This window comes from Lemur catta, chromosome 1 (genome assembly GCF_020740605.2).
Source record: "Lemur catta isolate mLemCat1 chromosome 1, mLemCat1.pri, whole genome shotgun sequence".
Classification (NCBI taxonomy): Eukaryota; Metazoa; Chordata; class Mammalia; order Primates; family Lemuridae; genus Lemur; species Lemur catta.
In genome coordinates, this window is record NC_059128.1 from 212,385,818 (window position 1) to 212,396,895 (window position 11,078).

The 11,078-nt window shown below is 39.5% G+C and overlaps 1 long non-coding RNA gene across 1 annotated transcript in view; it reads right to left on the reverse strand.

Moving 5' to 3' along the window:
• LOC123641940 overlaps nt 1-3,518 on the reverse strand; it is a 38,029-nt gene extending 34,511 nt beyond the window's left edge. Inside the window, exon 1 of the long non-coding RNA XR_006736376.1 lies at nt 3,463-3,518. This is a non-coding gene — a long non-coding RNA (uncharacterized LOC123641940). The remainder of the gene's footprint in view (nt 1-3,462) is intronic.
• Nucleotides 3,519-11,078: the final 7,560 nt, after the last annotated feature.

An 11,078-nucleotide genomic window follows, 5' to 3' on the forward strand; every position in this document is an offset into this window, starting at 1 on the left:
ATACCACTTAGACAAGAACCTCCTTGTTACATGAATCCGGAGATCACTCCTCTGGCCGGTTCAGCCCCTCCAGCCCTGCTCTAAGCCCCTGATTCATTGTTCTCAGAACTAGGCATTTCTGAAAACAAGATGCCATTTTATTTCTGGGGTCAGAGCTCAAATCTTTATTGCCTCTGGTGAAATGATATTCTGTTCTCTTTCCTCCATTTAAGTATATAACATGCCCTAAAGTATGTGCTAATTAATACATCTGTTTGTCTTACGGAGCAGTTGAAAAGCATCTATTTAAACTGTGATTCACATTTTCCCTTTCAGCCTGTCTGCAGATTTTTGTGCATGAGGAGCCTGATTGCACTACTATTTTAAAGAGCCAATTAAAAATTTCATTAAGTGATGCTGGTGTGTTTTAGTGCAGGTAATAGAAGTATACAGCTATACATGGCATTAACAAGCTGGAAGATACAACTGGATTTAATGGCAGAATTTATTTCTTCACCTTTCCAAAATAGTCTTCTGGAGAATAACTTCATGTCTTCACTGGAGGCAGGCAGCGGGCGCTCAGTCTGCGCAAAGCACTGTTAGGGTGCAAAGCAATAAGCTGTATATCTGTACTCAGAGAGTTCACCGACAAAGACTTTATGATCATCCCGTTAGAGAAAGAAGGGCTGGCTTGTAAGTTTGCCAAGTCTAAACTAAATGGCTTGAGACTGGCCAATCCCTTACTTGCTCCAAGGCTTCGAATCTTTGGAAAATGAAATGCAGATGGAGGAAACATTTGTGGTTCAAGCAGATTAGAGCACCTACACATGGGCCAGACTGTTCCTGATATGTGACCTTGACTGTAGATCCTGTCTTTCGTCCAAGCTCATTCTTTCAGTCTGCTCTATGATTACTTAGATACACAGAGGCTTTTTGACTTGCGATGGGGCTACATCCCAAAAACACAAGTCAAAATGCCTAACCTGCTACAGATCATAGCTTAGCCTAGCCTACCTTAAACATGCTCAGACACTTACATCAGCCCTACAGCTGGGTAAAATCATCTGGCAACACTGCACCCTGGAGAGTGTGAGTTGTTTACCCTCATGATCACGCGGCTGACTTCCACCGCCCAGTATCATAAGAGTGTATCCTACGGCTTTCTATTTAATGTGTATCGCTTTTACACCACCCTAAAGTAAAAAAATAATAAGTCAAACCATCCTAAGTCATGGACTGTTTGTAGCCCCCTCTCACACAAGATAACCAGAGTCTGTTTCTGTTGCTTGTTTGCAGTCAACAATCCTGATTGGTTCTAAAAAAGATGATTCCTCCCTTAGTAAGCTTGATATTAATACAAGCAATGATTGAAAGACATCCTTTACTTGGTTATGGAGAGATGACTATCATGATATGACTTTCTAACTAATTGCTGTGCAAGAATGGGGCAGGTTGCTGCATAAAAGCAATAAATTCCCAGTTGTTGGAAAAGTTGGAACAAAGAAGAATCAACCATTTGTCAGGAATGTGCCGGAGGGGATTCCTGGACTTGGCAGAATGAACTAGAATCTAGTCAACAGGTTTAATGAAAATGTTTTTCAAGTGCTAGAGATCAATGCTCTTTGTCCAGCTATGCCTCTTGGATGGCTGTGACTCACTGAAGACTCGTGGGCTGGAAGACTAGAGACTTGGGCTGTGCACCAGGGGCAAGGGCTGAGATTAGCCTCTGCCTCTGGTATTGAGACTAACTTCTTAAGTCTATTAATAGATCAATTATATGATTGTTTGTGAGAGGCAGCAAGCCCATTCTCAGAGATGAGTGGGTAATCTTCCCATAGCCATTTTGGTCTATTTTGAGGTGCTTTCTTTCCAAGTTGGTTCATTGTACATTGCCAAGCAATACCTTTTCACATAAAGAGCAAAATTTTTCTGTTCCTGGGGTTGAAATCTTTAATCAGTTAATCCACAAGGTAGCTAGTATTACACATAGACACACAGTTCCCGAGGTAGACTACACTAGTCCAAGATGATGTATGAGTTCGAAAGAGGATCCAAGAGGCACATTCTCACATCCAGCTCCAAAGGCTGGATGAAGTTATATGATCATGAGTGGACCTCTTTATTAGATTCTTTAACCATCTGTCAGGCTAAGTGCTTCCTTTTAAAGCTGAAAAACCAGAGGCCTGGAAGGACCGTGTCTTGCCCGACATCAGATCCTGAGTTGGGGTCTATGCTAGAATGACATCTCGTGACACCTAACTCTGTGCTCTTCCCTGCTGTCTCCTATCACATTCCCTGTCACCTCCAGCCCCACCTGGCAGGCTGCGATCTTTTCAGCAAAGGCTGAGTAGGGCTCTGCTCACACCCCCTCAGAGAGGTGTTTGTGATGCTCATGTGTGGGGGAAGCTCTCACAGCAGTTCCTGCTTATGCCAAAAACACCCTGGGAATAAATAAAGTTCCCCGTTCTAACACCTTCTACTCATACCAAGTATGCACTTGAAAAAAAAAAAGAGAGAGAGAGAAAAGAAAGAGTTTAAAAATAAAACTCACAGAGGTAGGGATTCTCTGCTATTGAAAGAAATTCCTTAACACACGTTACTTAGGTAATAATTTTTTTTTTTACTGATTCCATGGTATTTTTTTAGAGCTAGAAATAGGGCCTAAGAAGGAAGTGGTCCAAATTCCTTTATTTACAAGTGGGCAAACTGGAGATCAGAGCAGAGAAGTGAGTTTGGTCAACCCAGCGAGGTTTCTGTTGAATTAGAACACTGTTTTTCTTTCACAGGGGCTCTCTGAAGTGCTGAGGGTTTGCATGGGTGACACAGATTAAAGAATACTAATGCATCATTCTTTTGAACTCCATTAAAGAAACTGAGCTACTTGCACCAAAGCCTTCCTTTGGGGATGCTGGGGTGAAAGGGGTTGGCTTCAGGGTCAGCTAACCCCTTTTAGCAACATGACTTTGGACAAGGTAACCTCTTAGAGCTTTGGTTTACCTGTCTGCAAAACAGAGAAAATAAAACTAGTTGTCTTTTCAGTTGTCTGAGGATTAAAGAAATAACTTTTGCAAAGCGCCTAGCCTAGTGCCTGGCACAGCCTCAAGGACCAGTAGAAGTTCATTTCTTTTTCTGCTCCTTCCCCACCTCTCTTCTCCCTACCTTGGTATGTGTGAGAGCACTGAAATAGGAAAAACCAAGAGAAGTTTACTCCTCTTATTAAAGCCTGTCTCCCCAGTAGGAAAGGCACATGGCCAAGGATATTCAAGACCCTTGAAGACTCTACCATAAATGTTTTTGGTGAAATATTTGCACATGTGAAGGATTGATGAGTTTCAAGTGCCAGCCTACTGGGGCAGATCAAATGTTCTTTATGTTCCACAAGAGTCCTGAATAAAGGTTCTTTAATGTTAGGAGAAACAGTTGCAACAGAACTCCTCTTATTTATTTATTTTTCAGAGAGTCAATAAAAACAGTAATACTCACTTGAGACCAGGGATCTGAGCTTTTGTAAACTTCCTTACAGGAACCTCACATGTCAGATTATCCACTCTCTTAACCAGCCCAAGAGACCCATCTGCACCATTGTGGACACCTTCTGGGACAGGAGCTGCCAATGTGTGACAACAATTAGGTTTTTTGAAAAAAGGCTTTTTTTTTTTTTTTAACTTGAGTCACAATCTGCTCTTGCTACTTCCAATTTTGATCCTACTTCTATACCTCTGTAGTCACAAGGATGCATTTGTTCCTTTTTTATGGGTTCCTGATGGAAGAGAGCCATTGCTTTTCTAATATTAGGGCATAAGCATTTATACAAGAATATCAAAACATAGGCCATTTCACTCTCTAAAAATTAATCATGAATCTTGGTTTATGGTGATTATGACAAGTGGGCAATTATATATATATATTTTTAATAGTACATAATTTACCTGTGGTTTAGCTTTGACTCAACAGAGTTACAAGTTCCCAGACATCATTGGCAAGGGTGAAAGATCTGGGTTTAGAATCAGAAGACCTATGTTAGAGCTTTGCCCAGGCTGAGTGATCTCAAACAAGTAACTGAGCCCAGGTTTTTCCTATGCAGAAAATGAAGATTTAATGGAGTTCTAGAGATGGTGGTAAAGAGGTCTAGAAAACTGAATTTGTGTGTGTGTGTGAAGGAGGGGTTCATTAACTTTACTTTCTGTCTGTGAATGAATAGTATGAGCTATATAAGTGTCATTTCATGCATTTATAGCCAGTGGATGCTTTCTTCAACTGAAATCTTAATTGGATCTTCAGTGTCTAAAAATAGATAACATGGAACGTTGGGGTGATGGCCCCCAGATCATTTCCAATTCTGTAATGCCAAGTTTGAAAACTGCTGAATTTCCGGCCTTGGTCAGCTCTAACCATAATAGATACTGTACATTTGACCCATGAACAACATGGGGCTTTGAGGAACCAACCTCCTGCACAGTCAAAAATCCATGCATAACTTTTGATTCCCCCAAAACTTAAGTATAAACAGCCTGCTGTTGATTGGTTGACTGGAAACCTTACTGATAACATAAATAGTTGATTAATGCATATTTTATAAGTTATATATATTATATTCTGTATTCTAAAATAAAGTAAGCTAGAGAAAAGAAAATTTTATTAAGAAAATCATAAGGAAGAGAAAATATATTTACAATTCATTAAGTGGAAGTGAATCATGATAGAGGTCTTCATCTTCACTGTCTTCACATTGAGTAGGCTGAGGAGGAGGAGGAAGAAGAGGGAATGGTCTTGCTGTCTCGGGGGTGACAGGGGCAGAAGATGTAGAGGAGAGGCAGGCACACTTGGTGTAATTTTTATTGAAAAAAATCCATGTATAAATGAACACACAGTTCAAATCCATGTTATTCAAGAGTCAATTGTAGTTGAAAGTATTTGGTAAACTATAAACTGGATTCTAAATGTAAAGATTATTTTGAATCATTTTGAAAAGTTAATTTGCTACTGTTTTGGCCTGTTTTGTGCTGTTGAAACAGAATACATAAGGATTGGAAATTTATAAAGAAAAGAGGTTTTTTTAGCTCATAGTCCTGCAGGTTGTACGAGAAGCGCAGTGGAAGGTCAAAGGGGAAACTGACATGTGCAAAGAGGCAAAACCCAAGGGATGTCCTGGCTTTATAACAACCCACTCTCATGGGAACTAATCCATTCCTGCAAGAACTAACTTAGTGACGCCAGAGTGAGAACTCACTCAGTACCAGGAAAATGGAACCAAGCCATTATTGAGAGATCCGCCCCCATGACCCAAACATCTCCCACCAGGCCCCACCCCTCAACACCACCACACTGGGGATCCAATTTCAACATGAGTTTTCATGGGAACAAACAAACCATACCAAACCATAGCAATTACAAATTCTGAGTATGTAGTTGCTTCATTCCCACAAAAAGCTAGCATCTCCACAGTGAAAACTCTGTCCCCTGGAACCACCCATTGCATATTCTTTCTCTGTGGTGAGCTTGCTCCCACACTCTCATAGTGGCCACTTTCATTTCAGACTCCTTTTAAATGGCAAGGAGCCTTTAACAGCCCAAATACCTTCACTGAACCAAAGGGCAGATTTTTCTTTCAATGGCATGTACTAGGTGTGTCAGTCTTTGCTATGTAACAAACCCAAACAAAACTCCGGGACCTAAAATGGCTATTGATTAGCTCACAGTTCTTTTGGTCAATAATTTTGTCTGGGTACAGCTGGGTGGTCATTCTAATGAACCCACCCTGGGGCAGTCATGTAAGTACAGTCAATTGGCAGGTCAGCTTGGAGCTAATTGCTGCTGTCAGCTAGGCCATGTGTCTCCAGCATTTAGCAGGCTCTCTCAGCCTTTTTCACATGGATGTTCAGATGTGTACACAGCAGTAGAGGTTAAGAGCAGTAACTGCAAGGCTTCTTGAGGCCTATGCTCAGAGGTTACAAAATGTCACTTCTGCTATCTTCTATTGGTGAAAGCAGATCACAAGGCTGGCCCAGATTCAAAGAGCACGTAAGTAGATTCCACCTCTTTATGTGAGGAGTAGCAAAGTCACATTGCAGGGGTGTGTACTTACAGAAATGGGTGAGGTTATTGTGGCCATATTTGCAAACATGCTACTGTGCTAACCAATGCCAGTTTTTGCTTAAAGATATTACATTTGATTTTTCTTACTCCCTGATATTTAAACCCTGTACAGCATTTGAAAGATGCCGTTATGCAGTTTGGTAACCAAAATATATATGAGTTGTGAAGAAAGTGAAAATAAATCTGAGTCTTTCATTCATCTTTGCTAGTATAAAGCCAATCTCCTGCCCACAGCCACCTCATATCCAGCCTATGCACTCACTTGGCCTCACTCAACTGACGCTTCTTTTAGGATTCCAGTTTGTCATGTGCCACTGAGAAATGACCCAGGAAAGTTCTTCTCTAGGGACATGGTCAGGCCAATGAAGTCTTCAGAGGTTCAATGGCCTTGCTGCTTGTTAACAGTTATACAGTCCCTGAACGAAGTTTGCCACAGAGGGAAGAAAGTCTATTTATTATTTTATATATATTATTTTATATATATATTATTTATATTATATTTTATTATTTTGTATATATTATTTCTATAAAAGTATAAAAATAAAACAATGTATGGACTAGTATGGGTACTTTGTGAAGACCACAGACAGCTCTGATTTATTAAGCTAAGTCAATTAACTAAATCCCCTGAGCAGTTTGTGATACAAGTATATGCATGTGGTTGTGCTTCACATCAATAGAATTATGTGTATATGGTTTTATATACTCAATCAAACAGTTCCTGGTGCAGATCTCCGTAGGGGACAATAACAACTGACACACAGCACATACTAAGTGCCAGGCACTCCTAGTGCTTGTGCATGTTGACACAGTTAAGTTTACAGTAAGCCTATGAGTCAGGGACTATTGTATCTCATTTACACATTAAGTTCACAGGGGTAAAGTGACCTGTCAAAGCTCTAACTTATAAGTGGCAGAGCTGGGATGTGAACCCAGGTAGTCAGGTATGCCACTACCTTGGCTCTTAACCACTGTGTTCTATGGTCTTTCAAGGGATCTGTGACTTACGCATGTGGCTCTTGTCCTTAGCGCAGATGTCCCTGGCTCCACATATGAACTGTGAGGCTTTTTATAATCACAGATGCCCCTTAGATTCTGATTCAATTGGTCTAGGTGAAAATAGTAAAGGATATAAAACATGAACAGAAGAAATATGTAATAAAAATGTTAAAATATAATAAAAATGAAAAAGTAATAAAAAATAATAAATCATGTACAGGAAAAGTGCTGTGAGCATTCAGAGGGGAAAAGATATTTCTGGCTGGAGAGGTGCGGATTTAGAAAGACTTCATGGAGAAAGAAAAATGAGATTTGTACTTGGGCAATTGAGACAACGTATGGATACACAGAGTGATCACCTGTGGCTGAATGAAGAATATAGAGTGCCTCTGCCTGTGTCTACAAGGTACTGTTGACTGCTGGACTTTGTGCTGTAATCACAACAAAGTACAAGGAGCAAGCCTCTCTTGGTACTTCTTAACTACAACACATTTGAAAGTCAACTTGACAGTCATTGATATGAATTCCACATATACATGGAAATTATTCATAAACTGTAAAATTGGAAATAAATGTTAGTCGTTTGTGTGGTATATTATATGTTAGGTATTGTTCACAGTTTACAAGGTATTAACTATGTACCTAATAATCAATAAAATTTCCGCTGAATGTATTAAAAGTGGGTCATTTAATTGGAGCTGGAGATGTACACTGTGAAGAAAGTGGCATTTGCTGCGCTTAGGACTAGCGTGCGGGGGAAATGTAGCTGCTGACTGCTGTGGGGACAGGCTCCTTTGGAAGCTGGGATTGCTGAGTCATGTGGGCCCGGGCGCTGGCGGCTGGGAGAAAGGTTAATTGGGGACAGCTGTGGCTGCAAAAGGCGTGCCTCCACTTGAGAAGGTAAACAGTTCGGAGAGGAAGCCTTTGGCTTTAAGTTGTTCTAGAAAGAAAAAATAACACTGTAGGGGACTGGATGATGTGAGACAAGAGAGAATTAGATTGAGCACTCTGTAAATAACTAAGCATTATTAATCATTACGGTATTTTGACATAATAGCTAAAACATAACAACTGAAGTCCCCGAAAGCCAAAGCCAAACTTGGTTTCATCTTTTTTTTTAGAATTATAAAAGGCTAGATTTGGAAGGGGCCTTAGTGAGCTCTTAATCCAAATTTGTTTCTTTTAATTTTAGAGCAAACAGTTCTTCTGGAGCTGAGGAAGCAAGTTGCCTGAGGTAGGATAGTAAGTTGGTTTAAATAGAGACACAGCATGTTCTGTTGGTGTTTTGGATTTTTTAAAGAAACACTTAAGTATTTTCTTGATATTTCTATTGACAAAGCCTACAAAGTTATTGATACTTAAGCTTGCTTGCTGTATTAACCAAATGTAAAAGCAATGCCACATAGCTAGTAAAAGAGGAGAGAAGAAATGGCATGATGTTTCCATTCTCTTTTGGACCTGCCTTAGCCCCTAGGCCAAATTATTAGTCATTCTCTTAACAATCACCTATTGATGATTAATATAATCAAAATATTTTCAAAACACCAAAAGGCCTTGAAGAGTTCTCAGTACATCAAAGACATAACAGTATTACTACTACCACCATTATGATTACTACTATTGCTACTATGAGATATAAAGTGTTAAATACCTGAAGAGACATACAGAAAGTTGGAGGAGGGTTAGAATAGCAGTGATTCTAGCTATCAGGAAAGTCTTCATGGAGGAAGTGTTACCTGGACTGTCTTTAAAAGACTGTAGAATTTGTACCCATAGACATTTTGGGTAGCCAGGAGGGGTGGGTTTCCTAGGAAGCAAAGATACGGAGGTAGGAAAGCATGAGGAAGCTTTATCACAACACAGAGTGCAGGAAGAAATGGTTAGAGAGAATGCTAGAAAGGAAGGCTTAGGGACAATATCACACACAGGTTATAATTTGCTTTCTGGCTGAGGTATTCTCTTCACGGTAGAAAATGTTTAAAAATTTTAAGTTTATCTTTACACTCTATAATAATCAATTCATTCAAGAAAACATAAAAAAAATAGAGATTTCAAAAGAAATAATTTTTATCACTTAATAATTTCCTCTATTCCTTCTCAGTATTTTTCATAGACATAGATATTTTGATTTTTTTAACATTGTTCTAATCAGACTTCATTGAGTTTCTCAAACCTATGTTAAACCTTACATGAGAGATAAATCCTTCAAGAGAAATTTATGTCCAATTACAGGATTAGACTCATAAGACATAAAAAGGTTCAATGAAAGAGATAAAAGGGAAACATTTTTCCAGATGCTGCTGTGAGAGGGCACCAGTCTCTTCCTGTTCTTGCAGAGGCAGAGATTGGTTCAATAATGGGTCATCTTGATTGGTGGGTATGTTCCTTAAGGACCTCCTGACAAGGTGATGGCTCTCTGTGGACAGTTCACAGAGCAGTTTGCCTACCACATATATGTATCACCACTTACTTCCCCATTCTTGAGTTCTTCATTTTGGTTCCATTCTTGGTCCATAGAGTATGTCTTAAACCAGTGTATCTCAGACGGTAACATGCATGGGAATTACCTGGGGATCTGGTTAAAATGCAGGTTCTGATTCAGTAGATCTAGGTTGGGCTGGAGATTCTCCGTTTCTAACAAGCTTCTAGGTGCTGCTGCTGCTGCTGGTCCAGGGACCACACTCTGAGGAGCAAGGTCTTAGGGCACTTTCTTTTTCATACCTAATCTGTCTTTTTGTTGCTTTCACGTGAGTAAAACAAGTTAACTTGTTCATGGCCTTTCCCCACATCTCTTTATTCACTTTTGGTACTTTGTGATTGCTGAGAAAGCTGAGGCCAATGTAATTTTTATTACTTTCCATGTAAACAGTTTTTGCCATCTGGATGCTTAGAGGATATGGTGTTGTTTTGCTTTCCTCCACGCTTCAAACATTTCACCCTGATGGGTCGAAGTGTGAATAGCTTGTCTTTGATTTTGTCTTGAATGCAGTGGGCCTTCTGTCTTTCATGCTCAGGTAAAGCTGCAGCTCAGGAAAGTTTCTCTAATTATGCCCTCAACCATTGTTTTTGATCAATCATCCTGCTTTCTTCCTAAGGGCCTTCATAAATTCTCAGTTTGGATCTCTGACCCCTGTCTTACTTAGATCATTTTCTCTTTTTATTTAATTTCTTTTGTTTTTTCTCTATAATCTAGAAGAAATTCTCAAGTTGATTTGCTATATTATAGGCTAGATTTTTCCAGGTCATTTCTGCTTTTGGTTCTTGCCCCCGAAAGTGGATGTTAATTCTGCTGTTGCATTCTTAATTTCCTAAAATACTTTCCCATTTTATTCATTTCCCATTTTAGTTATCTAAAGTGTTGCCAGTTGTCTTTTTATGTTGGACTTTCTCTTTTATTATTTATTTATTTATTTTCAAAAGCAACTGTCTGTAAGCTTTTAGAAAATGCCAACAGTTTATTTATCATTTTCTTCTGGTTCCTCTAGCAAATCCTTTCTAGACGGTCTCCTTTTGTTTCAACAGGGTGATGTTTTCTGCTCCCTTGTTCTGTGAGTGTAATGGACAGTTCTCATTGTTTTTTAATCTCAGCATCTGAATCTATTCCCCCACCTCATGTCTTCCTATGTTTGGATAATCTCTCATCTTACGAAGCAAAGTTTGCCTTCTACATAGAAAATGAAAATGCCAAAAACTCAATTTCCCAGTCTTCCTTGCAATGTATGTATCTGCTCCAGGCATTGACTAAGATAAGTGGTTCAAGGAAGCAGAGCAGAACTGGACACCTCCAGTTTTCAGAGGCAGCACCCAGTGCTGGGGATGTTGGTGGTATGAGTAATGTCCATAACCAGCAGTTGCATTAACAGTGTCACCACTGGACCAGTTAATAGTTTCATTCCTGGTGCAGAGTCTCTGAACATGTTCTTTAGTCTCAATGTAGACTCTAGAAGCTACTGTACCTCTTTTAAATAAATTATTTCCTACTTATGTTATCAGAGTACAATTCA